Source organism: Schistocerca serialis, unplaced genomic scaffold, assembly GCF_023864345.2.
Source record: "Schistocerca serialis cubense isolate TAMUIC-IGC-003099 unplaced genomic scaffold, iqSchSeri2.2 HiC_scaffold_640, whole genome shotgun sequence".
NCBI classification, from domain to species: domain Eukaryota; kingdom Metazoa; phylum Arthropoda; class Insecta; order Orthoptera; family Acrididae; genus Schistocerca; species Schistocerca serialis.
In genome coordinates, this window is record NW_026048234.1 from 399 (window position 1) to 23,570 (window position 23,172).

At 55.5% G+C, this 23,172-nt stretch overlaps 34 non-coding genes across 34 annotated transcripts; all 34 read right to left on the reverse strand.

Moving 5' to 3' along the window:
• Nucleotides 1-700: 700 nt before the first annotated feature.
• Trnal-cag (transfer RNA leucine (anticodon CAG)) lies at nucleotides 701-782 on the reverse strand. Its single transcript has one exon. It is a non-coding gene; the product is annotated as a tRNA-Leu (tRNA).
• Nucleotides 783-862: 80 nt separating this feature from the next.
• Nucleotides 863-944, reverse strand: Trnal-aag (transfer RNA leucine (anticodon AAG)). The gene has a single exon. It is a non-coding gene; the product is annotated as a tRNA-Leu (tRNA).
• A 1,083-nt stretch (nucleotides 945-2,027) lies between these two features.
• Trnal-cag (transfer RNA leucine (anticodon CAG)) lies at nucleotides 2,028-2,109 on the reverse strand. Its single transcript has one exon. It is a non-coding gene; the product is annotated as a tRNA-Leu (tRNA).
• An 80-nt stretch (nucleotides 2,110-2,189) lies between these two features.
• On the reverse strand, nucleotides 2,190-2,271 carry Trnal-aag (transfer RNA leucine (anticodon AAG)). The gene has a single exon. It is a non-coding gene; the product is annotated as a tRNA-Leu (tRNA).
• Nucleotides 2,272-3,354: 1,083 nt separating this feature from the next.
• Nucleotides 3,355-3,436, reverse strand: Trnal-cag (transfer RNA leucine (anticodon CAG)). The gene has a single exon. It is a non-coding gene; the product is annotated as a tRNA-Leu (tRNA).
• An 80-nt stretch (nucleotides 3,437-3,516) lies between these two features.
• On the reverse strand, nucleotides 3,517-3,598 carry Trnal-aag (transfer RNA leucine (anticodon AAG)). Its single transcript has one exon. It is a non-coding gene; the product is annotated as a tRNA-Leu (tRNA).
• Nucleotides 3,599-4,681: 1,083 nt separating this feature from the next.
• Trnal-cag (transfer RNA leucine (anticodon CAG)) lies at nucleotides 4,682-4,763 on the reverse strand. Its single transcript has one exon. It is a non-coding gene; the product is annotated as a tRNA-Leu (tRNA).
• An 80-nt stretch (nucleotides 4,764-4,843) lies between these two features.
• Trnal-aag (transfer RNA leucine (anticodon AAG)) lies at nucleotides 4,844-4,925 on the reverse strand. Its single transcript has one exon. It is a non-coding gene; the product is annotated as a tRNA-Leu (tRNA).
• Nucleotides 4,926-6,008: 1,083 nt separating this feature from the next.
• On the reverse strand, nucleotides 6,009-6,090 carry Trnal-cag (transfer RNA leucine (anticodon CAG)). The gene has a single exon. It is a non-coding gene; the product is annotated as a tRNA-Leu (tRNA).
• Nucleotides 6,091-6,170: 80 nt separating this feature from the next.
• Nucleotides 6,171-6,252, reverse strand: Trnal-aag (transfer RNA leucine (anticodon AAG)). The gene has a single exon. It is a non-coding gene; the product is annotated as a tRNA-Leu (tRNA).
• A 1,083-nt stretch (nucleotides 6,253-7,335) lies between these two features.
• On the reverse strand, nucleotides 7,336-7,417 carry Trnal-cag (transfer RNA leucine (anticodon CAG)). Its single transcript has one exon. It is a non-coding gene; the product is annotated as a tRNA-Leu (tRNA).
• Nucleotides 7,418-7,497: 80 nt separating this feature from the next.
• Nucleotides 7,498-7,579, reverse strand: Trnal-aag (transfer RNA leucine (anticodon AAG)). The gene has a single exon. It is a non-coding gene; the product is annotated as a tRNA-Leu (tRNA).
• A 1,083-nt stretch (nucleotides 7,580-8,662) lies between these two features.
• On the reverse strand, nucleotides 8,663-8,744 carry Trnal-cag (transfer RNA leucine (anticodon CAG)). The gene has a single exon. It is a non-coding gene; the product is annotated as a tRNA-Leu (tRNA).
• An 80-nt stretch (nucleotides 8,745-8,824) lies between these two features.
• Trnal-aag (transfer RNA leucine (anticodon AAG)) lies at nucleotides 8,825-8,906 on the reverse strand. Its single transcript has one exon. It is a non-coding gene; the product is annotated as a tRNA-Leu (tRNA).
• A 1,083-nt stretch (nucleotides 8,907-9,989) lies between these two features.
• Trnal-cag (transfer RNA leucine (anticodon CAG)) lies at nucleotides 9,990-10,071 on the reverse strand. The gene has a single exon. It is a non-coding gene; the product is annotated as a tRNA-Leu (tRNA).
• An 80-nt stretch (nucleotides 10,072-10,151) lies between these two features.
• Trnal-aag (transfer RNA leucine (anticodon AAG)) lies at nucleotides 10,152-10,233 on the reverse strand. The gene has a single exon. It is a non-coding gene; the product is annotated as a tRNA-Leu (tRNA).
• A 1,083-nt stretch (nucleotides 10,234-11,316) lies between these two features.
• Trnal-cag (transfer RNA leucine (anticodon CAG)) lies at nucleotides 11,317-11,398 on the reverse strand. Its single transcript has one exon. It is a non-coding gene; the product is annotated as a tRNA-Leu (tRNA).
• Nucleotides 11,399-11,478: 80 nt separating this feature from the next.
• Nucleotides 11,479-11,560, reverse strand: Trnal-aag (transfer RNA leucine (anticodon AAG)). The gene has a single exon. It is a non-coding gene; the product is annotated as a tRNA-Leu (tRNA).
• A 1,091-nt stretch (nucleotides 11,561-12,651) lies between these two features.
• On the reverse strand, nucleotides 12,652-12,733 carry Trnal-cag (transfer RNA leucine (anticodon CAG)). Its single transcript has one exon. It is a non-coding gene; the product is annotated as a tRNA-Leu (tRNA).
• Nucleotides 12,734-12,813: 80 nt separating this feature from the next.
• Nucleotides 12,814-12,895, reverse strand: Trnal-aag (transfer RNA leucine (anticodon AAG)). Its single transcript has one exon. It is a non-coding gene; the product is annotated as a tRNA-Leu (tRNA).
• Nucleotides 12,896-13,978: 1,083 nt separating this feature from the next.
• Nucleotides 13,979-14,060, reverse strand: Trnal-cag (transfer RNA leucine (anticodon CAG)). Its single transcript has one exon. It is a non-coding gene; the product is annotated as a tRNA-Leu (tRNA).
• An 80-nt stretch (nucleotides 14,061-14,140) lies between these two features.
• Nucleotides 14,141-14,222, reverse strand: Trnal-aag (transfer RNA leucine (anticodon AAG)). The gene has a single exon. It is a non-coding gene; the product is annotated as a tRNA-Leu (tRNA).
• A 1,083-nt stretch (nucleotides 14,223-15,305) lies between these two features.
• Nucleotides 15,306-15,387, reverse strand: Trnal-cag (transfer RNA leucine (anticodon CAG)). Its single transcript has one exon. It is a non-coding gene; the product is annotated as a tRNA-Leu (tRNA).
• Nucleotides 15,388-15,467: 80 nt separating this feature from the next.
• Trnal-aag (transfer RNA leucine (anticodon AAG)) lies at nucleotides 15,468-15,549 on the reverse strand. Its single transcript has one exon. It is a non-coding gene; the product is annotated as a tRNA-Leu (tRNA).
• Nucleotides 15,550-16,632: 1,083 nt separating this feature from the next.
• Trnal-cag (transfer RNA leucine (anticodon CAG)) lies at nucleotides 16,633-16,714 on the reverse strand. The gene has a single exon. It is a non-coding gene; the product is annotated as a tRNA-Leu (tRNA).
• Nucleotides 16,715-16,794: 80 nt separating this feature from the next.
• On the reverse strand, nucleotides 16,795-16,876 carry Trnal-aag (transfer RNA leucine (anticodon AAG)). Its single transcript has one exon. It is a non-coding gene; the product is annotated as a tRNA-Leu (tRNA).
• A 1,083-nt stretch (nucleotides 16,877-17,959) lies between these two features.
• On the reverse strand, nucleotides 17,960-18,041 carry Trnal-cag (transfer RNA leucine (anticodon CAG)). The gene has a single exon. It is a non-coding gene; the product is annotated as a tRNA-Leu (tRNA).
• An 80-nt stretch (nucleotides 18,042-18,121) lies between these two features.
• Nucleotides 18,122-18,203, reverse strand: Trnal-aag (transfer RNA leucine (anticodon AAG)). The gene has a single exon. It is a non-coding gene; the product is annotated as a tRNA-Leu (tRNA).
• A 1,083-nt stretch (nucleotides 18,204-19,286) lies between these two features.
• Trnal-cag (transfer RNA leucine (anticodon CAG)) lies at nucleotides 19,287-19,368 on the reverse strand. Its single transcript has one exon. It is a non-coding gene; the product is annotated as a tRNA-Leu (tRNA).
• Nucleotides 19,369-19,448: 80 nt separating this feature from the next.
• On the reverse strand, nucleotides 19,449-19,530 carry Trnal-aag (transfer RNA leucine (anticodon AAG)). The gene has a single exon. It is a non-coding gene; the product is annotated as a tRNA-Leu (tRNA).
• Nucleotides 19,531-20,613: 1,083 nt separating this feature from the next.
• Trnal-cag (transfer RNA leucine (anticodon CAG)) lies at nucleotides 20,614-20,695 on the reverse strand. The gene has a single exon. It is a non-coding gene; the product is annotated as a tRNA-Leu (tRNA).
• Nucleotides 20,696-20,775: 80 nt separating this feature from the next.
• On the reverse strand, nucleotides 20,776-20,857 carry Trnal-aag (transfer RNA leucine (anticodon AAG)). Its single transcript has one exon. It is a non-coding gene; the product is annotated as a tRNA-Leu (tRNA).
• A 1,083-nt stretch (nucleotides 20,858-21,940) lies between these two features.
• Trnal-cag (transfer RNA leucine (anticodon CAG)) lies at nucleotides 21,941-22,022 on the reverse strand. Its single transcript has one exon. It is a non-coding gene; the product is annotated as a tRNA-Leu (tRNA).
• Nucleotides 22,023-22,102: 80 nt separating this feature from the next.
• Nucleotides 22,103-22,184, reverse strand: Trnal-aag (transfer RNA leucine (anticodon AAG)). Its single transcript has one exon. It is a non-coding gene; the product is annotated as a tRNA-Leu (tRNA).
• Between the last annotated feature and the right edge of the window lie 988 nt (nucleotides 22,185-23,172).

Genomic DNA, 23,172 nt, shown 5'->3' on the forward strand with positions numbered 1-23,172 from the left:
CTCTCGCGACTGCAAGTGGCTGTGCACAGCAAAGCTCGGCCGACTGTGTCTCGCAACAGCTGTGTCAGACGCGGTCTCCATTATATGCATACTGGCAAACGAACGTGCCCGCGCTGATGGACACTGAGCAGAGTGGTTAGCTGCATTCAACCCCCGTGGCAATGTCTTGCAGTCCTCCAAGTCTGTTGGCCGCAGGTATGTGCCCGGATAAGAGGTGGACAGATGTCGCATCTCTCTCGCCGTCACTTGTGGCCGCGAATCATATTTTACGTAGTTTTCTGCAAGCGTCAGCGGAGCGTCAGTCGAGCTAAGTCGGGACAAGTCGCATAAGAGGAGCAATAAAATGTGCATTTCCGGTACCGGGAATCGAACCCAGGCCTCCTGGGCGAGAGCCAGGCATCCCAGCCACCAGACGACACCGGATAACGACACAAGCACTCGTCCAACAAACTCGGCGAGCGTCCACCCGCTACTTGACGACAACTGCAAAAATTAACGTTTCCACTTCGTAGAACGGCATGCTCGGGACGTATCTCGTGGAGACGAACGCCAGCAATCATGAGACCAAACTGCGCCGGTGAATCCTGTTGTTACACCACGCACCACTGTGCTACGACAGTTTAAGAAAGCGACGCTCACGCTTTGCTGCGCTTTTTCCTTCGCGGGAAATCAGTGCTCCTGTTTTCGAGACGGAAAACGTTGGCAGCGGTGGGATTCGAACCCACGCCTCCGAAGAGACTGGTGCCTGAAACCAGCGCCTTAGACCGCTCGGCCACGCTACCTACGCGACGCGGCGGTCACAGGAGCTGCGTTCTACCCCACGAGAACACACCGCAATGGCACAAAAACGAGAAGTAAAAATTGGCAGCGGTGGGATTCGAACCCACGCCTCCGAAGAGACTGGTGCCTTAAACCAGCGCCTTAGACCGCTCGGCCACGCTACCTACACCAGTGTTCCTGGCATTTGTAGAATGCAGTGCACGACACAGCTTCCTGATCTGTTGCGACTGGTTGCTCGAACATCGCACCTCAAACGACTGCCCTTTTCGAATAGAGATTAACTACACAGGCAGCTGCCAGCGCCCTGGTGCGGCGGCATCGCGTGTTTATAAGGATTCGGTAGTGCCACCTGCAGCCTGAGGAACATGAGCACAAAATCAGGAGGGCACCGTGATTTCAATCACTGGGTCACTATCGTCATTGCAGCGACAGCAAGGCAGAACTTTAAAAAGTGCCGTGACCCGGATTCGAGCCTGGGTTGTCGCGGCCACAACGCAATGTCCTGACCACTAGACGATCACGGCCACGGAGCCACCGCGGAATTCAACTCTCGCGACTGCAAGTGGCTGTGCACAGCAAAGCTCGGCCGACTGTGTCTCGCAACAGCTGTGTCAGACGCGGTCTCCATTATATGCATACTGGCAAACGAACGTGCCCGCGCTGATGGACACTGAGCAGAGTGGTTAGCTGCATTCAACCCCCGTGGCAATGTCTTGCAGTCCTCCAAGTCTGTTGGCCGCAGGTATGTGCCCGGATAAGAGGTGGACAGATGTCGCATCTCTCTCGCCGTCACTTGTGGCCGCGAATCATATTTTACGTAGTTTTCTGCAAGCGTCAGCGGAGCGTCAGTCGAGCTAAGTCGGGACAAGTCGCATAAGAGGAGCAATAAAATGTGCATTTCCGGTACCGGGAATCGAACCCAGGCCTCCTGGGCGAGAGCCAGGCATCCCAGCCACCAGACGACACCGGATAACGACACAAGCACTCGTCCAACAAACTCGGCGAGCGTCCACCCGCTACTTGACGACAACTGCAAAAATTAACGTTTCCACTTCGTAGAACGGCATGCTCGGGACGTATCTCGTGGAGACGAACGCCAGCAATCATGAGACCAAACTGCGCCGGTGAATCCTGTTGTTACACCACGCACCACTGTGCTACGACAGTTTAAGAAAGCGACGCTCACGCTTTGCTGCGCTTTTTCCTTCGCGGGAAATCAGTGCTCCTGTTTTCGAGACGGAAAACGTTGGCAGCGGTGGGATTCGAACCCACGCCTCCGAAGAGACTGGTGCCTGAAACCAGCGCCTTAGACCGCTCGGCCACGCTACCTACGCGACGCGGCGGTCACAGGAGCTGCGTTCTACCCCACGAGAACACACCGCAATGGCACAAAAACGAGAAGTAAAAATTGGCAGCGGTGGGATTCGAACCCACGCCTCCGAAGAGACTGGTGCCTTAAACCAGCGCCTTAGACCGCTCGGCCACGCTACCTACACCAGTGTTCCTGGCATTTGTAGAATGCAGTGCACGACACAGCTTCCTGATCTGTTGCGACTGGTTGCTCGAACATCGCACCTCAAACGACTGCCCTTTTCGAATAGAGATTAACTACACAGGCAGCTGCCAGCGCCCTGGTGCGGCGGCATCGCGTGTTTATAAGGATTCGGTAGTGCCACCTGCAGCCTGAGGAACATGAGCACAAAATCAGGAGGGCACCGTGATTTCAATCACTGGGTCACTATCGTCATTGCAGCGACAGCAAGGCAGAACTTTAAAAAGTGCCGTGACCCGGATTCGAGCCTGGGTTGTCGCGGCCACAACGCAATGTCCTGACCACTAGACGATCACGGCCACGGAGCCACCGCGGAATTCAACTCTCGCGACTGCAAGTGGCTGTGCACAGCAAAGCTCGGCCGACTGTGTCTCGCAACAGCTGTGACAGACGCGGTCTCCATTATATGCATACTGGCAAACGAACGTGCCCGCGCTGATGGACACTGAGCAGAGTGGTTAGCTGCATTCAACCCCCGTGGCAATGTCTTGCAGTCCTCCAAGTCTGTTGGCCGCAGGTATGTGCCCGGATAAGAGGTGGACAGATGTCGCATCTCTCTCGCCGTCACTTGTGGCCGCGAATCATATTTTACGTAGTTTTCTGCAAGCGTCAGCGGAGCGTCAGTCGAGCTAAGTCGGGACAAGTCGCATAAGAGGAGCAATAAAATGTGCATTTCCGGTACCGGGAATCGAACCCAGGCCTCCTGGGCGAGAGCCAGGCATCCCAGCCACCAGACGACACCGGATAACGACACAAGCACTCGTCCAACAAACTCGGCGAGCGTCCACCCGCTACTTGACGACAACTGCAAAAATTAACGTTTCCACTTCGTAGAACGGCATGCTCGGGACGTATCTCGTGGAGACGAACGCCAGCAATCATGAGACCAAACTGCGCCGGTGAATCCTGTTGTTACACCACGCACCACTGTGCTACGACAGTTTAAGAAAGCGACGCTCACGCTTTGCTGCGCTTTTTCCTTCGCGGGAAATCAGTGCTCCTGTTTTCGAGACGGAAAACGTTGGCAGCGGTGGGATTCGAACCCACGCCTCCGAAGAGACTGGTGCCTGAAACCAGCGCCTTAGACCGCTCGGCCACGCTACCTACGCGACGCGGCGGTCACAGGAGCTGCGTTCTACCCCACGAGAACACACCGCAATGGCACAAAAACGAGAAGTAAAAATTGGCAGCGGTGGGATTCGAACCCACGCCTCCGAAGAGACTGGTGCCTTAAACCAGCGCCTTAGACCGCTCGGCCACGCTACCTACACCAGTGTTCCTGGCATTTGTAGAATGCAGTGCACGACACAGCTTCCTGATCTGTTGCGACTGGTTGCTCGAACATCGCACCTCAAACGACTGCCCTTTTCGAATAGAGATTAACTACACAGGCAGCTGCCAGCGCCCTGGTGCGGCGGCATCGCGTGTTTATAAGGATTCGGTAGTGCCACCTGCAGCCTGAGGAACATGAGCACAAAATCAGGAGGGCACCGTGATTTCAATCACTGGGTCACTATCGTCATTGCAGCGACAGCAAGGCAGAACTTTAAAAAGTGCCGTGACCCGGATTCGAGCCTGGGTTGTCGCGGCCACAACGCAATGTCCTGACCACTAGACGATCACGGCCACGGAGCCACCGCGGAATTCAACTCTCGCGACTGCAAGTGGCTGTGCACAGCAAAGCTCGGCCGACTGTGTCTCGCAACAGCTGTGTCAGACGCGGTCTCCATTATATGTATACTGGCAAACGAACGTGCCCGCGCTGATGGACACTGAGCAGAGTGGTTAGCTGCATTCAACCCCCGTGGCAATGTCTTGCAGTCCTCCAAGTCTGTTGGCCGCAGGTATGTGCCCGGATAAGAGGTGGACAGATGTCGCATCTCTCTCGCCGTCACTTGTGGCCGCGAATCATATTTTACGTAGTTTTCTGCAAGCGTCAGCGGAGCGTCAGTCGAGCTAAGTCGGGACAAGTCGCATAAGAGGAGCAATAAAATGTGCATTTCCGGTACCGGGAATCGAACCCAGGCCTCCTGGGCGAGAGCCAGGCATCCCAGCCACCAGACGACACCGGATAACGACACAAGCACTCGTCCAACAAACTCGGCGAGCGTCCACCCGCTACTTGACGACAACTGCAAAAATTAACGTTTCCACTTCGTAGAACGGCATGCTCGGGACGTATCTCGTGGAGACGAACGCCAGCAATCATGAGACCAAACTGCGCCGGTGAATCCTGTTGTTACACCACGCACCACTGTGCTACGACAGTTTAAGAAAGCGACGCTCACGCTTTGCTGCGCTTTTTCCTTCGCGGGAAATCAGTGCTCCTGTTTTCGAGACGGAAAACGTTGGCAGCGGTGGGATTCGAACCCACGCCTCCGAAGAGACTGGTGCCTGAAACCAGCGCCTTAGACCGCTCGGCCACGCTACCTACGCGACGCGGCGGTCACAGGAGCTGCGTTCTACCCCACGAGAACACACCGCAATGGCACAAAAACGAGAAGTAAAAATTGGCAGCGGTGGGATTCGAACCCACGCCTCCGAAGAGACTGGTGCCTTAAACCAGCGCCTTAGACCGCTCGGCCACGCTACCTACACCAGTGTTCCTGGCATTTGTAGAATGCAGTGCACGACACAGCTTCCTGATCTGTTGCGACTGGTTGCTCGAACATCGCACCTCAAACGACTGCCCTTTTCGAATAGAGATTAACTACACAGGCAGCTGCCAGCGCCCTGGTGCGGCGGCATCGCGTGTTTATAAGGATTCGGTAGTGCCACCTGCAGCCTGAGGAACATGAGCACAAAATCAGGAGGGCACCGTGATTTCAATCACTGGGTCACTATCGTCATTGCAGCGACAGCAAGGCAGAACTTTAAAAAGTGCCGTGACCCGGATTCGAGCCTGGGTTGTCGCGGCCACAACGCAATGTCCTGACCACTAGACGATCACGGCCACGGAGCCACCGCGGAATTCAACTCTCGCGACTGCAAGTGGCTGTGCACAGCAAAGCTCGGCCGACTGTGTCTCGCAACAGCTGTGACAGACGCGGTCTCCATTATATGCATACTGGCAAACGAACGTGCCCGCGCTGATGGACACTGAGCAGAGTGGTTAGCTGCATTCAACCCCCGTGGCAATGTCTTGCAGTCCTCCAAGTCTGTTGGCCGCAGGTATGTGCCCGGATAAGAGGTGGACAGATGTCGCATCTCTCTCGCCGTCACTTGTGGCCGCGAATCATATTTTACGTAGTTTTCTGCAAGCGTCAGCGGAGCGTCAGTCGAGCTAAGTCGGGACAAGTCGCATAAGAGGAGCAATAAAATGTGCATTTCCGGTACCGGGAATCGAACCCAGGCCTCCTGGGCGAGAGCCAGGCATCCCAGCCACCAGACGACACCGGATAACGACACAAGCACTCGTCCAACAAACTCGGCGAGCGTCCACCCGCTACTTGACGACAACTGCAAAAATTAACGTTTCCACTTCGTAGAACGGCATGCTCGGGACGTATCTCGTGGAGACGAACGCCAGCAATCATGAGACCAAACTGCGCCGGTGAATCCTGTTGTTACACCACGCACCACTGTGCTACGACAGTTTAAGAAAGCGACGCTCACGCTTTGCTGCGCTTTTTCCTTCGCGGGAAATCAGTGCTCCTGTTTTCGAGACGGAAAACGTTGGCAGCGGTGGGATTCGAACCCACGCCTCCGAAGAGACTGGTGCCTGAAACCAGCGCCTTAGACCGCTCGGCCACGCTACCTACGCGACGCGGCGGTCACAGGAGCTGCGTTCTACCCCACGAGAACACACCGCAATGGCACAAAAACGAGAAGTAAAAATTGGCAGCGGTGGGATTCGAACCCACGCCTCCGAAGAGACTGGTGCCTTAAACCAGCGCCTTAGACCGCTCGGCCACGCTACCTACACCAGTGTTCCTGGCATTTGTAGAATGCAGTGCACGACACAGCTTCCTGATCTGTTGCGACTGGTTGCTCGAACATCGCACCTCAAACGACTGCCCTTTTCGAATAGAGATTAACTACACAGGCAGCTGCCAGCGCCCTGGTGCGGCGGCATCGCGTGTTTATAAGGATTCGGTAGTGCCACCTGCAGCCTGAGGAACATGAGCACAAAATCAGGAGGGCACCGTGATTTCAATCACTGGGTCACTATCGTCATTGCAGCGACAGCAAGGCAGAACTTTAAAAAGTGCCGTGACCCGGATTCGAGCCTGGGTTGTCGCGGCCACAACGCAATGTCCTGACCACTAGACGATCACGGCCACGGAGCCACCGCGGAATTCAACTCTCGCGACTGCAAGTGGCTGTGCACAGCAAAGCTCGGCCGACTGTGTCTCGCAACAGCTGTGACAGACGCGGTCTCCATTATATGCATACTGGCAAACGAACGTGCCCGCGCTGATGGACACTGAGCAGAGTGGTTAGCTGCATTCAACCCCCGTGGCAATGTCTTGCAGTCCTCCAAGTCTGTTGGCCGCAGGTATGTGCCCGGATAAGAGGTGGACAGATGTCGCATCTCTCTCGCCGTCACTTGTGGCCGCGAATCATATTTTACGTAGTTTTCTGCAAGCGTCAGCGGAGCGTCAGTCGAGCTAAGTCGGGACAAGTCGCATAAGAGGAGCAATAAAATGTGCATTTCCGGTACCGGGAATCGAACCCAGGCCTCCTGGGCGAGAGCCAGGCATCCCAGCCACCAGACGACACCGGATAACGACACAAGCACTCGTCCAACAAACTCGGCGAGCGTCCACCCGCTACTTGACGACAACTGCAAAAATTAACGTTTCCACTTCGTAGAACGGCATGCTCGGGACGTATCTCGTGGAGACGAACGCCAGCAATCATGAGACCAAACTGCGCCGGTGAATCCTGTTGTTACACCACGCACCACTGTGCTACGACAGTTTAAGAAAGCGACGCTCACGCTTTGCTGCGCTTTTTCCTTCGCGGGAAATCAGTGCTCCTGTTTTCGAGACGGAAAACGTTGGCAGCGGTGGGATTCGAACCCACGCCTCCGAAGAGACTGGTGCCTGAAACCAGCGCCTTAGACCGCTCGGCCACGCTACCTACGCGACGCGGCGGTCACAGGAGCTGCGTTCTACCCCACGAGAACACACCGCAATGGCACAAAAACGAGAAGTAAAAATTGGCAGCGGTGGGATTCGAACCCACGCCTCCGAAGAGACTGGTGCCTTAAACCAGCGCCTTAGACCGCTCGGCCACGCTACCTACACCAGTGTTCCTGGCATTTGTAGAATGCAGTGCACGACACAGCTTCCTGATCTGTTGCGACTGGTTGCTCGAACATCGCACCTCAAACGACTGCCCTTTTCGAATAGAGATTAACTACACAGGCAGCTGCCAGCGCCCTGGTGCGGCGGCATCGCGTGTTTATAAGGATTCGGTAGTGCCACCTGCAGCCTGAGGAACATGAGCACAAAATCAGGAGGGCACCGTGATTTCAATCACTGGGTCACTATCGTCATTGCAGCGACAGCAAGGCAGAACTTTAAAAAGTGCCGTGACCCGGATTCGAGCCTGGGTTGTCGCGGCCACAACGCAATGTCCTGACCACTAGACGATCACGGCCACGGAGCCACCGCGGAATTCAACTCTCGCGACTGCAAGTGGCTGTGCACAGCAAAGCTCGGCCGACTGTGTCTCGCAACAGCTGTGACAGACGCGGTCTCCATTATATGCATACTGGCAAACGAACGTGCCCGCGCTGATGGACACTGAGCAGAGTGGTTAGCTGCATTCAACCCCCGTGGCAATGTCTTGCAGTCCTCCAAGTCTGTTGGCCGCAGGTATGTGCCCGGATAAGAGGTGGACAGATGTCGCATCTCTCTCGCCGTCACTTGTGGCCGCGAATCATATTTTACGTAGTTTTCTGCAAGCGTCAGCGGAGCGTCAGTCGAGCTAAGTCGGGACAAGTCGCATAAGAGGAGCAATAAAATGTGCATTTCCGGTACCGGGAATCGAACCCAGGCCTCCTGGGCGAGAGCCAGGCATCCCAGCCACCAGACGACACCGGATAACGACACAAGCACTCGTCCAACAAACTCGGCGAGCGTCCACCCGCTACTTGACGACAACTGCAAAAATTAACGTTTCCACTTCGTAGAACGGCATGCTCGGGACGTATCTCGTGGAGACGAACGCCAGCAATCATGAGACCAAACTGCGCCGGTGAATCCTGTTGTTACACCACGCACCACTGTGCTACGACAGTTTAAGAAAGCGACGCTCACGCTTTGCTGCGCTTTTTCCTTCGCGGGAAATCAGTGCTCCTGTTTTCGAGACGGAAAACGTTGGCAGCGGTGGGATTCGAACCCACGCCTCCGAAGAGACTGGTGCCTGAAACCAGCGCCTTAGACCGCTCGGCCACGCTACCTACGCGACGCGGCGGTCACAGGAGCTGCGTTCTACCCCACGAGAACACACCGCAATGGCACAAAAACGAGAAGTAAAAATTGGCAGCGGTGGGATTCGAACCCACGCCTCCGAAGAGACTGGTGCCTTAAACCAGCGCCTTAGACCGCTCGGCCACGCTACCTACACCAGTGTTCCTGGCATTTGTAGAATGCAGTGCACGACACAGCTTCCTGATCTGTTGCGACTGGTTGCTCGAACATCGCACCTCAAACGACTGCCCTTTTCGAATAGAGATTAACTACACAGGCAGCTGCCAGCGCCCTGGTGCGGCGGCATCGCGTGTTTATAAGGATTCGGTAGTGCCACCTGCAGCCTGAGGAACATGAGCACAAAATCAGGAGGGCACCGTGATTTCAATCACTGGGTCACTATCGTCATTGCAGCGACAGCAAGGCAGAACTTTAAAAAGTGCCGTGACCCGGATTCGAGCCTGGGTTGTCGCGGCCACAACGCAATGTCCTGACCACTAGACGATCACGGCCACGGAGCCACCGCGGAATTCAACTCTCGCGACTGCAAGTGGCTGTGCACAGCAAAGCTCGGCCGACTGTGTCTCGCAACAGCTGTGTCAGACGCGGTCTCCATTATATGTATACTGGCAAACGAACGTGCCCGCGCTGATGGACACTGAGCAGAGTGGTTAGCTGCATTCAACCCCCGTGGCAATGTCTTGCAGTCCTCCAAGTCTGTTGGCCGCAGGTATGTGCCCGGATAAGAGGTGGACAGATGTCGCATCTCTCTCGCCGTCACTTGTGGCCGCGAATCATATTTTACGTAGTTTTCTGCAAGCGTCAGCGGAGCGTCAGTCGAGCTAAGTCGGGACAAGTCGCATAAGAGGAGCAATAAAATGTGCATTTCCGGTACCGGGAATCGAACCCAGGCCTCCTGGGCGAGAGCCAGGCATCCCAGCCACCAGACGACACCGGATAACGACACAAGCACTCGTCCAACAAACTCGGCGAGCGTCCACCCGCTACTTGACGACAACTGCAAAAATTAACGTTTCCACTTCGTAGAACGGCATGCTCGGGACGTATCTCGTGGAGACGAACGCCAGCAATCATGAGACCAAACTGCGCCGGTGAATCCTGTTGTTACACCACGCACCACTGTGCTACGACAGTTTAAGAAAGCGACGCTCACGCTTTGCTGCGCTTTTTCCTTCGCGGGAAATCAGTGCTCCTGTTTTCGAGACGGAAAACGTTGGCAGCGGTGGGATTCGAACCCACGCCTCCGAAGAGACTGGTGCCTGAAACCAGCGCCTTAGACCGCTCGGCCACGCTACCTACGCGACGCGGCGGTCACAGGAGCTGCGTTCTACCCCACGAGAACACACCGCAATGGCACAAAAACGAGAAGTAAAAATTGGCAGCGGTGGGATTCGAACCCACGCCTCCGAAGAGACTGGTGCCTTAAACCAGCGCCTTAGACCGCTCGGCCACGCTACCTACACCAGTGTTCCTGGCATTTGTAGAATGCAGTGCACGACACAGCTTCCTGATCTGTTGCGACTGGTTGCTCGAACATCGCACCTCAAACGACTGCCCTTTTCGAATAGAGATTAACTACACAGGCAGCTGCCAGCGCCCTGGTGCGGCGGCATCGCGTGTTTATAAGGATTCGGTAGTGCCACCTGCAGCCTGAGGAACATGAGCACAAAATCAGGAGGGCACCGTGATTTCAATCACTGGGTCACTATCGTCATTGCAGCGACAGCAAGGCAGAACTTTAAAAAGTGCCGTGACCCGGATTCGAGCCTGGGTTGTCGCGGCCACAACGCAATGTCCTGACCACTAGACGATCACGGCCACGGAGCCACCGCGGAATTCAACTCTCGCGACTGCAAGTGGCTGTGCACAGCAAAGCTCGGCCGACTGTGTCTCGCAACAGCTGTGTCAGACGCGGTCTCCATTATATGTATACTGGCAAACGAACGTGCCCGCGCTGATGGACACTGAGCAGAGTGGTTAGCTGCATTCAACCCCCGTGGCAATGTCTTGCAGTCCTCCAAGTCTGTTGGCCGCAGGTATGTGCCCGGATAAGAGGTGGACAGATGTCGCATCTCTCTCGCCGTCACTTGTGGCCGCGAATCATATTTTACGTAGTTTTCTGCAAGCGTCAGCGGAGCGTCAGTCGAGCTAAGTCGGGACAAGTCGCATAAGAGGAGCAATAAAATGTGCATTTCCGGTACCGGGAATCGAACCCAGGCCTCCTGGGCGAGAGCCAGGCATCCCAGCCACCAGACGACACCGGATAACGACACAAGCACTCGTCCAACAAACTCGGCGAGCGTCCACCCGCTACTTGACGACAACTGCAAAAATTAACGTTTCCACTTCGTAGAACGGCATGCTCGGGACGTATCTCGTGGAGACGAACGCCAGCAATCATGAGACCAAACTGCGCCGGTGAATCCTGTTGTTACACCACGCACCACTGTGCTACGACAGTTTAAGAAAGCGACGCTCACGCTTTGCTGCGCTTTTTCCTTCGCGGGAAATCAGTGCTCCTGTTTTCGAGACGGAAAACGTTGGCAGCGGTGGGATTCGAACCCACGCCTCCGAAGAGACTGGTGCCTGAAACCAGCGCCTTAGACCGCTCGGCCACGCTACCTACGCGACGCGGCGGTCACAGGAGCTGCGTTCTACCCCACGAGAACACACCGCAATGGCACAAAAACGAGAAGTAAAAATTGGCAGCGGTGGGATTCGAACCCACGCCTCCGAAGAGACTGGTGCCTTAAACCAGCGCCTTAGACCGCTCGGCCACGCTACCTACACCAGTGTTCCTGGCATTTGTAGAATGCAGTGCACGACACAGCTTCCTGATCTGTTGCGACTGGTTGCTCGAACATCGCACCTCAAACGACTGCCCTTTTCGAATAGAGATTAACTACACAGGCAGCTGCCAGCGCCCTGGTGCGGCGGCATCGCGTGTTTATAAGGATTCGGTAGTGCCACCTGCAGCCTGAGGAACATGAGCACAAAATCAGGAGGGCACCGTGATTTCAATCACTGGGTCACTATCGTCATTGCAGCGACAGCAAGGCAGAACTTTAAAAAGTGCCGTGACCCGGATTCGAGCCTGGGTTGTCGCGGCCACAACGCAATGTCCTGACCACTAGACGATCACGGCCACGGAGCCACCGCGGAATTCAACTCTCGCGACTGCAAGTGGCTGTGCACAGCAAAGCTCGGCCGACTGTGTCTCGCAACAGCTGTGTCAGACGCGGTCTCCATTATATGTATACTGGCAAACGAACGTGCCCGCGCTGATGGACACTGAGCAGAGTGGTTAGCTGCATTCAACCCCCGTGGCAATGTCTTGCAGTCCTCCAAGTCTGTTGGCCGCAGGTATGTGCCCGGATAAGAGGTGGACAGATGTCGCATCTCTCTCGCCGTCACTTGTGGCCGCGAATCATATTTTACGTAGTTTTCTGCAAGCGTCAGCGGAGCGTCAGTCGAGCTAAGTCGGGACAAGTCGCATAAGAGGAGCAATAAAATGTGCATTTCCGGTACCGGGAATCGAACCCAGGCCTCCTGGGCGAGAGCCAGGCATCCCAGCCACCAGACGACACCGGATAACGACACAAGCACTCGTCCAACAAACTCGGCGAGCGTCCACCCGCTACTTGACGACAACTGCAAAAATTAACGTTTCCACTTCGTAGAACGGCATGCTCGGGACGTATCTCGTGGAGACGAACGCCAGCAATCATGAGACCAAACTGCGCCGGTGAATCCTGTTGTTACACCACGCACCACTGTGCTACGACAGTTTAAGAAAGTCGCTTTCTTAAACTCACGCTTTGCTGCGCTTTTTCCTTCGCGGGAAATCAGTGCTCCTGTTTTCGAGACGGAAAACGTTGGCAGCGGTGGGATTCGAACCCACGCCTCCGAAGAGACTGGTGCCTGAAACCAGCGCCTTAGACCGCTCGGCCACGCTACCTACGCGACGCGGCGGTCACAGGAGCTGCGTTCTACCCCACGAGAACACACCGCAATGGCACAAAAACGAGAAGTAAAAATTGGCAGCGGTGGGATTCGAACCCACGCCTCCGAAGAGACTGGTGCCTTAAACCAGCGCCTTAGACCGCTCGGCCACGCTACCTACACCAGTGTTCCTGGCATTTGTAGAATGCAGTGCACGACACAGCTTCCTGATCTGTTGCGACTGGTTGCTCGAACATCGCACCTCAAACGACTGCCCTTTTCGAATAGAGATTAACTACACAGGCAGCTGCCAGCGCCCTGGTGCGGCGGCATCGCGTGTTTATAAGGATTCGGTAGTGCCACCTGCAGCCTGAGGAACATGAGCACAAAATCAGGAGGGCACCGTGATTTCAATCACTGGGTCACTATCGTCATTGCAGCGACAGCAAGGCAGAACTTTAAAAAGTGCCGTGACCCGGATTCGAGCCTGGGTTGTCGCGGCCACAACGCAATGTCCTGACCACTAGACGATCACGGCCACGGAGCCACCGCGGAATTCAACTCTCGCGACTGCAAGTGGCTGTGCACAGCAAAGCTCGGCCGACTGTGTCTCGCAACAGCTGTGTCAGACGCGGTCTCCATTATATGTATACTGGCAAACGAACGTGCCCGCGCTGATGGACACTGAGCAGAGTGGTTAGCTGCATTCAACCCCCGTGGCAATGTCTTGCAGTCCTCCAAGTCTGTTGGCCGCAGGTATGTGCCCGGATAAGAGGTGGACAGATGTCGCATCTCTCTCGCCGTCACTTGTGGCCGCGAATCATATTTTACGTAGTTTTCTGCAAGCGTCAGCGGAGCGTCAGTCGAGCTAAGTCGGGACAAGTCGCATAAGAGGAGCAATAAAATGTGCATTTCCGGTACCGGGAATCGAACCCAGGCCTCCTGGGCGAGAGCCAGGCATCCCAGCCACCAGACGACACCGGATAACGACACAAGCACTCGTCCAACAAACTCGGCGAGCGTCCACCCGCTACTTGACGACAACTGCAAAAATTAACGTTTCCACTTCGTAGAACGGCATGCTCGGGACGTATCTCGTGGAGACGAACGCCAGCAATCATGAGACCAAACTGCGCCGGTGAATCCTGTTGTTACACCACGCACCACTGTGCTACGACAGTTTAAGAAAGCGACGCTCACGCTTTGCTGCGCTTTTTCCTTCGCGGGAAATCAGTGCTCCTGTTTTCGAGACGGAAAACGTTGGCAGCGGTGGGATTCGAACCCACGCCTCCGAAGAGACTGGTGCCTGAAACCAGCGCCTTAGACCGCTCGGCCACGCTACCTACGCGACGCGGCGGTCACAGGAGCTGCGTTCTACCCCACGAGAACACACCGCAATGGCACAAAAACGAGAAGTAAAAATTGGCAGCGGTGGGATTCGAACCCACGCCTCCGAAGAGACTGGTGCCTTAAACCAGCGCCTTAGACCGCTCGGCCACGCTACCTACACCAGTGTTCCTGGCATTTGTAGAATGCAGTGCACGACACAGCTTCCTGATCTGTTGCGACTGGTTGCTCGAACATCGCACCTCAAACGACTGCCCTTTTCGAATAGAGATTAACTACACAGGCAGCTGCCAGCGCCCTGGTGCGGCGGCATCGCGTGTTTATAAGGATTCGGTAGTGCCACCTGCAGCCTGAGGAACATGAGCACAAAATCAGGAGGGCACCGTGATTTCAATCACTGGGTCACTATCGTCATTGCAGCGACAGCAAGGCAGAACTTTAAAAAGTGCCGTGACCCGGATTCGAGCCTGGGTTGTCGCGGCCACAACGCAATGTCCTGACCACTAGACGATCACGGCCACGGAGCCACCGCGGAATTCAACTCTCGCGACTGCAAGTGGCTGTGCACAGCAAAGCTCGGCCGACTGTGTCTCGCAACAGCTGTGTCAGACGCGGTCTCCATTATATGTATACTGGCAAACGAACGTGCCCGCGCTGATGGACACTGAGCAGAGTGGTTAGCTGCATTCAACCCCCGTGGCAATGTCTTGCAGTCCTCCAAGTCTGTTGGCCGCAGGTATGTGCCCGGATAAGAGGTGGACAGATGTCGCATCTCTCTCGCCGTCACTTGTGGCCGCGAATCATATTTTACGTAGTTTTCTGCAAGCGTCAGCGGAGCGTCAGTCGAGCTAAGTCGGGACAAGTCGCATAAGAGGAGCAATAAAATGTGCATTTCCGGTACCGGGAATCGAACCCAGGCCTCCTGGGCGAGAGCCAGGCATCCCAGCCACCAGACGACACCGGATAACGACACAAGCACTCGTCCAACAAACTCGGCGAGCGTCCACCCGCTACTTGACGACAACTGCAAAAATTAACGTTTCCACTTCGTAGAACGGCATGCTCGGGACGTATCTCGTGGAGACGAACGCCAGCAATCATGAGACCAAACTGCGCCGGTGAATCCTGTTGTTACACCACGCACCACTGTGCTACGACAGTTTAAGAAAGCGACGCTCACGCTTTGCTGCGCTTTTTCCTTCGCGGGAAATCAGTGCTCCTGTTTTCGAGACGGAAAACGTTGGCAGCGGTGGGATTCGAACCCACGCCTCCGAAGAGACTGGTGCCTGAAACCAGCGCCTTAGACCGCTCGGCCACGCTACCTACGCGACGCGGCGGTCACAGGAGCTGCGTTCTACCCCACGAGAACACACCGCAATGGCACAAAAACGAGAAGTAAAAATTGGCAGCGGTGGGATTCGAACCCACGCCTCCGAAGAGACTGGTGCCTTAAACCAGCGCCTTAGACCGCTCGGCCACGCTACCTACACCAGTGTTCCTGGCATTTGTAGAATGCAGTGCACGACACAGCTTCCTGATCTGTTGCGACTGGTTGCTCGAACATCGCACCTCAAACGACTGCCCTTTTCGAATAGAGATTAACTACACAGGCAGCTGCCAGCGCCCTGGTGCGGCGGCATCGCGTGTTTATAAGGATTCGGTAGTGCCACCTGCAGCCTGAGGAACATGAGCACAAAATCAGGAGGGCACCGTGATTTCAATCACTGGGTCACTATCGTCATTGCAGCGACAGCAAGGCAGAACTTTAAAAAGTGCCGTGACCCGGATTCGAGCCTGGGTTGTCGCGGCCACAACGCAATGTCCTGACCACTAGACGATCACGGCCACGGAGCCACCGCGGAATTCAACTCTCGCGACTGCAAGTGGCTGTGCACAGCAAAGCTCGGCCGACTGTGTCTCGCAACAGCTGTGTCAGACGCGGTCTCCATTATATGTATACTGGCAAACGAACGTGCCCGCGCTGATGGACACTGAGCAGAGTGGTTAGCTGCATTCAACCCCCGTGGCAATGTCTTGCAGTCCTCCAAGTCTGTTGGCCGCAGGTATGTGCCCGGATAAGAGGTGGACAGATGTCGCATCTCTCTCGCCGTCACTTGTGGCCGCGAATCATATTTTACGTAGTTTTCTGCAAGCGTCAGCGGAGCGTCAGTCGAGCTAAGTCGGGACAAGTCGCATAAGAGGAGCAATAAAATGTGCATTTCCGGTACCGGGAATCGAACCCAGGCCTCCTGGGCGAGAGCCAGGCATCCCAGCCACCAGACGACACCGGATAACGACACAAGCACTCGTCCAACAAACTCGGCGAGCGTCCACCCGCTACTTGACGACAACTGCAAAAATTAACGTTTCCACTTCGTAGAACGGCATGCTCGGGACGTATCTCGTGGAGACGAACGCCAGCAATCATGAGACCAAACTGCGCCGGTGAATCCTGTTGTTACACCACGCACCACTGTGCTACGACAGTTTAAGAAAGCGACGCTCACGCTTTGCTGCGCTTTTTCCTTCGCGGGAAATCAGTGCTCCTGTTTTCGAGACGGAAAACGTTGGCAGCGGTGGGATTCGAACCCACGCCTCCGAAGAGACTGGTGCCTGAAACCAGCGCCTTAGACCGCTCGGCCACGCTACCTACGCGACGCGGCGGTCACAGGAGCTGCGTTCTACCCCACGAGAACACACCGCAATGGCACAAAAACGAGAAGTAAAAATTGGCAGCGGTGGGATTCGAACCCACGCCTCCGAAGAGACTGGTGCCTTAAACCAGCGCCTTAGACCGCTCGGCCACGCTACCTACACCAGTGTTCCTGGCATTTGTAGAATGCAGTGCACGACACAGCTTCCTGATCTGTTGCGACTGGTTGCTCGAACATCGCACCTCAAACGACTGCCCTTTTCGAATAGAGATTAACTACACAGGCAGCTGCCAGCGCCCTGGTGCGGCGGCATCGCGTGTTTATAAGGATTCGGTAGTGCCACCTGCAGCCTGAGGAACATGAGCACAAAATCAGGAGGGCACCGTGATTTCAATCACTGGGTCACTATCGTCATTGCAGCGACAGCAAGGCAGAACTTTAAAAAGTGCCGTGACCCGGATTCGAGCCTGGGTTGTCGCGGCCACAACGCAATGTCCTGACCACTAGACGATCACGGCCACGGAGCCACCGCGGAATTCAACTCTCGCGACTGCAAGTGGCTGTGCACAGCAAAGCTCGGCCGACTGTGTCTCGCAACAGCTGTGTCAGACGCGGTCTCCATTATATGTATACTGGCAAACGAACGTGCCCGCGCTGATGGACACTGAGCAGAGTGGTTAGCTGCATTCAACCCCCGTGGCAATGTCTTGCAGTCCTCCAAGTCTGTTGGCCGCAGGTATGTGCCCGGATAAGAGGTGGACAGATGTCGCATCTCTCTCGCCGTCACTTGTGGCCGCGAATCATATTTTACGTAGTTTTCTGCAAGCGTCAGCGGAGCGTCAGTCGAGCTAAGTCGGGACAAGTCGCATAAGAGGAGCAATAAAATGTGCATTTCCGGTACCGGGAATCGAACCCAGGCCTCCTGGGCGAGAGCCAGGCATCCCAGCCACCAGACGACACCGGATAACGACACAAGCACTCGTCCAACAAACTCGGCGAGCGTCCACCCGCTACTTGACGACAACTGCAAAAATTAACGTTTCCACTTCGTAGAACGGCATGCTCGGGACGTATCTCGTGGAGACGAACGCCAGCAATCATGAGACCAAACTGCGCCGGTGAATCCTGTTGTTACACCACGCACCACTGTGCTACGACAGTTTAAGAAAGCGACGCTCACGCTTTGCTGCGCTTTTTCCTTCGCGGGAAATCAGTGCTCCTGTTTTCGAGACGGAAAACGTTGGCAGCGGTGGGATTCGAACCCACGCCTCCGAAGAGACTGGTGCCTGAAACCAGCGCCTTAGACCGCTCGGCCACGCTACCTACGCGACGCGGCGGTCACAGGAGCTGCGTTCTACCCCACGAGAACACACCGCAATGGCACAAAAACGAGAAGTAAAAATTGGCAGCGGTGGGATTCGAACCCACGCCTCCGAAGAGACTGGTGCCTTAAACCAGCGCCTTAGACCGCTCGGCCACGCTACCTACACCAGTGTTCCTGGCATTTGTAGAATGCAGTGCACGACACAGCTTCCTGATCTGTTGCGACTGGTTGCTCGAACATCGCACCTCAAACGACTGCCCTTTTCGAATAGAGATTAACTACACAGGCAGCTGCCAGCGCCCTGGTGCGGCGGCATCGCGTGTTTATAAGGATTCGGTAGTGCCACCTGCAGCCTGAGGAACATGAGCACAAAATCAGGAGGGCACCGTGATTTCAATCACTGGGTCACTATCGTCATTGCAGCGACAGCAAGGCAGAACTTTAAAAAGTGCCGTGACCCGGATTCGAGCCTGGGTTGTCGCGGCCACAACGCAATGTCCTGACCACTAGACGATCACGGCCACGGAGCCACCGCGGAATTCAACTCTCGCGACTGCAAGTGGCTGTGCACAGCAAAGCTCGGCCGACTGTGTCTCGCAACAGCTGTGTCAGACGCGGTCTCCATTATATGTATACTGGCAAACGAACGTGCCCGCGCTGATGGACACTGAGCAGAGTGGTTAGCTGCATTCAACCCCCGTGGCAATGTCTTGCAGTCCTCCAAGTCTGTTGGCCGCAGGTATGTGCCCGGATAAGAGGTGGACAGATGTCGCATCTCTCTCGCCGTCACTTGTGGCCGCGAATCATATTTTACGTAGTTTTCTGCAAGCGTCAGCGGAGCGTCAGTCGAGCTAAGTCGGGACAAGTCGCATAAGAGGAGCAATAAAATGTGCATTTCCGGTACCGGGAATCGAACCCAGGCCTCCTGGGCGAGAGCCAGGCATCCCAGCCACCAGACGACACCGGATAACGACACAAGCACTCGTCCAACAAACTCGGCGAGCGTCCACCCGCTACTTGACGACAACTGCAAAAATTAACGTTTCCACTTCGTAGAACGGCATGCTCGGGACGTATCTCGTGGAGACGAACGCCAGCAATCATGAGACCAAACTGCGCCGGTGAATCCTGTTGTTACACCACGCACCACTGTGCTACGACAGTTTAAGAAAGCGACGCTCACGCTTTGCTGCGCTTTTTCCTTCGCGGGAAATCAGTGCTCCTGTTTTCGAGACGGAAAACGTTGGCAGCGGTGGGATTCGAACCCACGCCTCCGAAGAGACTGGTGCCTGAAACCAGCGCCTTAGACCGCTCGGCCACGCTACCTACGCGACGCGGCGGTCACAGGAGCTGCGTTCTACCCCACGAGAACACACCGCAATGGCACAAAAACGAGAAGTAAAAATTGGCAGCGGTGGGATTCGAACCCACGCCTCCGAAGAGACTGGTGCCTTAAACCAGCGCCTTAGACCGCTCGGCCACGCTACCTACACCAGTGTTCCTGGCATTTGTAGAATGCAGTGCACGACACAGCTTCCTGATCTGTTGCGACTGGTTGCTCGAACATCGCACCTCAAACGACTGCCCTTTTCGAATAGAGATTAACTACACAGGCAGCTGCCAGCGCCCTGGTGCGGCGGCATCGCGTGTTTATAAGGATTCGGTAGTGCCACCTGCAGCCTGAGGAACATGAGCACAAAATCAGGAGGGCACCGTGATTTCAATCACTGGGTCACTATCGTCATTGCAGCGACAGCAAGGCAGAACTTTAAAAAGTGCCGTGACCCGGATTCGAGCCTGGGTTGTCGCGGCCACAACGCAATGTCCTGACCACTAGACGATCACGGCCACGGAGCCACCGCGGAATTCAACTCTCGCGACTGCAAGTGGCTGTGCACAGCAAAGCTCGGCCGACTGTGTCTCGCAACAGCTGTGACAGACGCGGTCTCCATTATATGCATACTGGCAAACGAACGTGCCCGCGCTGATGGACACTGAGCAGAGTGGTTAGCTGCATTCAACCCCCGTGGCAATGTCTTGCAGTCCTCCAAGTCTGTTGGCCGCAGGTATGTGCCCGGATAAGAGGTGGACAGATGTCGCATCTCTCTCGCCGTCACTTGTGGCCGCGAATCATATTTTACGTAGTTTTCTGCAAGCGTCAGCGGAGCGTCAGTCGAGCTAAGTCGGGACAAGTCGCATAAGAGGAGCAATAAAATGTGCATTTCCGGTACCGGGAATCGAACCCAGGCCTCCTGGGCGAGAGCCAGGCATCCCAGCCACCAGACGACACCGGATAACGACACAAGCACTCGTCCAACAAACTCGGCGAGCGTCCACCCGCTACTTGACGACAACTGCAAAAATTAACGTTTCCACTTCGTAGAACGGCATGCTCGGGACGTATCTCGTGGAGACGAACGCCAGCAATCATGAGACCAAACTGCGCCGGTGAATCCTGTTGTTACACCACGCACCACTGTGCTACGACAGTTTAAGAAAGCGACGCTCACGCTTTGCTGCGCTTTTTCCTTCGCGGGAAATCAGTGCTCCTGTTTTCGAGACGGAAAACGTTGGCAGCGGTGGGATTCGAACCCACGCCTCCGAAGAGACTGGTGCCTGAAACCAGCGCCTTAGACCGCTCGGCCACGCTACCTACGCGACGCGGCGGTCACAGGAGCTGCGTTCTACCCCACGAGAACACACCGCAATGGCACAAAAACGAGAAGTAAAAATTGGCAGCGGTGGGATTCGAACCCACGCCTCCGAAGAGACTGGTGCCTTAAACCAGCGCCTTAGACCGCTCGGCCACGCTACCTACACCAGTGTTCCTGGCATTTGTAGAATGCAGTGCACGACACAGCTTCCTGATCTGTTGCGACTGGTTGCTCGAACATCGCACCTCAAACGACTGCCCTTTTCGAATAGAGATTAACTACACAGGCAGCTGCCAGCGCCCTGGTGCGGCGGCATCGCGTGTTTATAAGGATTCGGTAGTGCCACCTGCAGCCTGAGGAACATGAGCACAAAATCAGGAGGGCACCGTGATTTCAATCACTGGGTCACTATCGTCATTGCAGCGACAGCAAGGCAGAACTTTAAAAAGTGCCGTGACCCGGATTCGAGCCTGGGTTGTCGCGGCCACAACGCAATGTCCTGACCACTAGACGATCACGGCCACGGAGCCACCGCGGAATTCAACTCTCGCGACTGCAAGTGGCTGTGCACAGCAAAGCTCGGCCGACTGTGTCTCGCAACAGCTGTGTCAGACGCGGTCTCCATTATATGTATACTGGCAAACGAACGTGCCCGCGCTGATGGACACTGAGCAGAGTGGTTAGCTGCATTCAACCCCCGTGGCAATGTCTTGCAGTCCTCCAAGTCTGTTGGCCGCAGGTATGTGCCCGGATAAGAGGTGGACAGATGTCGCATCTCTCTCGCCGTCACTTGTGGCCGCGAATCATATTTTACGTAGTTTTCTGCAAGCGTCAGCGGAGCGTCAGTCGAGCTAAGTCGGGACAAGTCGCATAAGAGGAGCAATAAAATGTGCATTTCCGGTACCGGGAATCGAACCCAGGCCTCCTGGGCGAGAGCCAGGCATCCCAGCCACCAGACGACACCGGATAACGACACAAGCACTCGTCCAACAAACTCGGCGAGCGTCCACCCGCTACTTGACGACAACTGCAAAAATTAACGTTTCCACTTCGTAGAACGGCATGCTCGGGACGTATCTCGTGGAGACGAACGCCAGCAATCATGAGACCAAACTGCGCCGGTGAATCCTGTTGTTACACCACGCACCACTGTGCTACGACAGTTTAAGAAAGCGACGCTCACGCTTTGCTGCGCTTTTTCCTTCGCGGGAAATCAGTGCTCCTGTTTTCGAGACGGAAAACGTTGGCAGCGGTGGGATTCGAACCCACGCCTCCGAAGAGACTGGTGCCTGAAACCAGCGCCTTAGACCGCTCGGCCACGCTACCTACGCGACGCGGCGGTCACAGGAGCTGCGTTCTACCCCACGAGAACACACCGCAATGGCACAAAAACGAGAAGTAAAAATTGGCAGCGGTGGGATTCGAACCCACGCCTCCGAAGAGACTGGTGCCTTAAACCAGCGCCTTAGACCGCTCGGCCACGCTACCTACACCAGTGTTCCTGGCATTTGTAGAATGCAGTGCACGACACAGCTTCCTGATCTGTTGCGACTGGTTGCTCGAACATCGCACCTCAAACGACTGCCCTTTTCGAATAGAGATTAACTACACAGGCAGCTGCCAGCGCCCTGGTGCGGCGGCATCGCGTGTTTATAAGGATTCGGTAGTGCCACCTGCAGCCTGAGGAACATGAGCACAAAATCAGGAGGGCACCGTGATTTCAATCACTGGGTCACTATCGTCATTGCAGCGACAGCAAGGCAGAACTTTAAAAAGTGCCGTGACCCGGATTCGAGCCTGGGTTGTCGCGGCCACAACGCAATGTCCTGACCACTAGACGATCACGGCCACGGAGCCACCGCGGAATTCAACTCTCGCGACTGCAAGTGGCTGTGCACAGCAAAGCTCGGCCGACTGTGTCTCGCAACAGCTGTGTCAGACGCGGTCTCCATTATATGTATACTGGCAAACGAACGTGCCCGCGCTGATGGACACTGAGCAGAGTGGTTAGCTGCATTCAACCCCCGTGGCAATGTCTTGCAGTCCTCCAAGTCTGTTGGCCGCAGGTATGTGCCCGGATAAGAGGTGGACAGATGTCGCATCTCTCTCGCCGTCACTTGTGGCCGCGAATCATATTTTACGTAGTTTTCTGCAAGCGTCAGCGGAGCGTCAGTCGAGCTAAGTCGGGACAAGTCGCATAAGAGGAGCAATAAAATGTGCATTTCCGGTACCGGGAATCGAACCCAGGCCTCCTGGGCGAGAGCCAGGCATCCCAGCCACCAGACGACACCGGATAACGACACAAGCACTCGTCCAACAAACTCGGCGAGCGTCCACCCGCTACTTGACGACAACTGCAAAAATTAACGTTTCCACTTCGTAGAACGGCATGCTCGGGACGTATCTCGTGGAGACGAACGCCAGCAATCATGAGACCAAACTGCGCCGGTGAATCCTGTTGTTACACCACGCACCA